Source organism: Acinonyx jubatus, chromosome X (assembly GCF_027475565.1).
Source record: "Acinonyx jubatus isolate Ajub_Pintada_27869175 chromosome X, VMU_Ajub_asm_v1.0, whole genome shotgun sequence".
In the NCBI taxonomy this organism is placed as follows: Eukaryota; Metazoa; Chordata; class Mammalia; order Carnivora; family Felidae; genus Acinonyx; species Acinonyx jubatus.
This window is the reverse complement of record NC_069389.1, coordinates 25,611,436-25,613,992: the sequence shown is the minus strand read 5'-3', so window position 1 is coordinate 25,613,992 and position 2,557 is coordinate 25,611,436. Positions and strand designations below refer to the sequence as shown.

Here is a 2,557-nt window from a genome sequence, read left to right as displayed (position 1 = left end):
AGAAACTTAACAGAAACCCATGGGGGAGGGGAAGCAAAAAAAAAAAAAAAGAGGTTAGAGTAGGAGAGAGCCAAAGCATAAGAGACTCTTAAAAACTGAGAACAAACTGAGGGTTGATGGGGATGGGAGGGAGGGGAGGGTGGGCGATGGGTATTGAGGAGGGCACCTTTTGGGATGAGCATTGGGTGTTGTATGGAAACCATTTTGACAATAAATTTCATATATTGAAAAAATAAATAAATAAATAAATAAAGCCTCCTAAAAAAATAAAAATAAATAAAAATGGGTCTTACATAGTTTTATCACCTGGTTTACAACTAAATATATTGTGGACATTTTCTCTTTTACAACAGTTAAAATACTTTCAAAGTATAGAGAAACATAATTTATTAAGCTCTCTTCTTGGGGAAACTTAGAATTTTTTTTTCCAAAGAGACTTTATCCTTTTCACAATGCATTGAGAAAAAAAAAAAAAGGATGTCCTTGTCCTTTACAGCTTTCTATACGTGATAGAAACTTGCCTTTCAACTTACCTTTTTAACTTGCTCCTCAGGCCTCTCCAATGATCAACCAACTAATGCATTTTATTTTTTCCATCATCTCTCCCATTTGCTTCCTCTTTTCTATCTATTCTCCTTGGTGCGCGCGCGCGTACGCGCGCGCGCGCACGCGCGCGCGCGCGCGCGCACACACACACACACACACACACTTCTAATACTTCAGCATCCTGTTCCTTGCCTCTAATATCTGCCCCCTGTCCTCTCGTTTGCTCCCTTAAGGGACTTCCTTTACTTTCTTTTAAAGGATGAGGACTTAGTTGATTTTGATGAGCTCTACTCAAAGCTTTATCCTCACTTCCACCTTAGGGGTAGTCTTGAATAATCTGAAGACAGATTCAATGGGTTAAAGGAAAATAAGAAGAAGAAGCCCTTGGCAGAAATACATGTATCAGGAACATAGAACTTGGTCACAACGTAGATATGGCTGACTTTTTCTAAAAGAAGTTTCTTTGGAGAGGGCAGGGAGAGGAAAGTAGTTGGTATTTTGAGGAAATGTGAGGGACCGGTATGAAAATCTGATCACTATTTCGAAGGAACTAACAAATGGTCATCTCTCAGTTAGGACATTGGAGGGACAGCCTTTGCAGGTCATGAAATCTGCATGACCAATATTGCACGCAGGCGTTCATTACCAGTAACTTTGTATAGCAAGGCAGATGCCAGTTAGCATAAAAAGTAGGGCCCGAAGACAGTGTTGATTCTGGAGTCTGGGAAACCAGGAAGTGCTCACCCATCACATGGCCACCTAAAAGGGCAAAAGAGGGGACAAAGTGCTTTACCACCCTGTGGGAGAAATGTCTGAGGAAAGCAGTGAAGCTGCCCATGCCAGCATTTACACCTGGAACATTTCTTGGGCAGCCAGGTGTCATGGGGCACAGACTCACAGTTCTCTTTATGCAAATCGTGCTCACAGTTCTGGCCATAGACGGACGGAGGGCAGGCACAGGAGGACCAAAGCATGCAGGTTCCTCCATTCAGAGAGCAGCAACTCAGTGTCCTGAATTCCTATGGATGGCGCAAACTGGAAAAACCAATGATGAATTACAGGCTCCTCCTGTGACAGAATATTGTCATCTCTTAAGGCCACGTCTCCCTGAGAGGGACGTGCAAATTTATGGTAGCCCAACCCAGCAACGAATTCCAGTTCAAAGGCGTTGGAAATGGCCATGATCGAAATCACACCGGAAGAGAAGGGCTCCATCTGTCTGTGACCTACAGCTCCTTAGCCAGGGACTCAGCCTTCCCGGGGACTCTCCTTCCTCAACTGTTCTTCTCAAACTTTTCCAAAAATTCTTGAAGAGGAGTAAATGCTGCCAGACTCATTTTACGAGGTCGGCATGATACCAAAATCAGATAAGGATATCCCCAAAAAGGAAAAACCACAGACTAATATCCCTGATCAACATTAGGTAAAAATCCTCAGAAAGTCCACTGAATTCAACACTATGTTAAAAAAATCATGTACCATCATCAAGTGGGATTCATTCCAGGGATGCAAGGGTGGTTTCAACATGTGAAATCAATCAACATGATACACCACATTAACAAAATGAAGGCTAAACATCCCATGATCATGTGCATAGATGCAGAAAAAGCATTTAATAAAATTCAACATCCATTTATGATAAGATTCTCAAGAAAGAAGGTATATAAAAAAGATAAAAACAGAGAGGGAGGCAAACCATAAGAGACTCTTAAATACAGAGAACAAACTGAGGATTGCTGGAGGGAAGGTGGCTGGAGGGATGGGTTAAATGGATGATGGACATTAAGGAGGGCACTTTTTGGGTCCGGCACTGGGTGTCCTGTGTAAGAGATGAATCACTGGGTTCTACTCCTGAAGGCAAGAGTACACGGTATGTTAACTAACTTGAATTTAAATAAGAAAGAATATATCTCAACATAATAAAGGCCATAACCGGCAAGCCCACGGCTAAGATCATACTTAACAGCGAAAAGCTAAAAGGTTTTTCTCTGAGATCAGAAAGAACACAAGG

At 42.0% G+C, this 2,557-nt stretch overlaps 1 pseudogene; it reads right to left on the bottom strand.

Annotated features, from left to right (window-relative positions):
• Positions 1 to 1,188: 1,188 nt before the first annotated feature.
• LOC106983519 (putative teratocarcinoma-derived growth factor 3) lies at positions 1,189 to 1,913 on the bottom strand (annotated as a pseudogene).
• Positions 1,914 to 2,557: the final 644 nt, after the last annotated feature.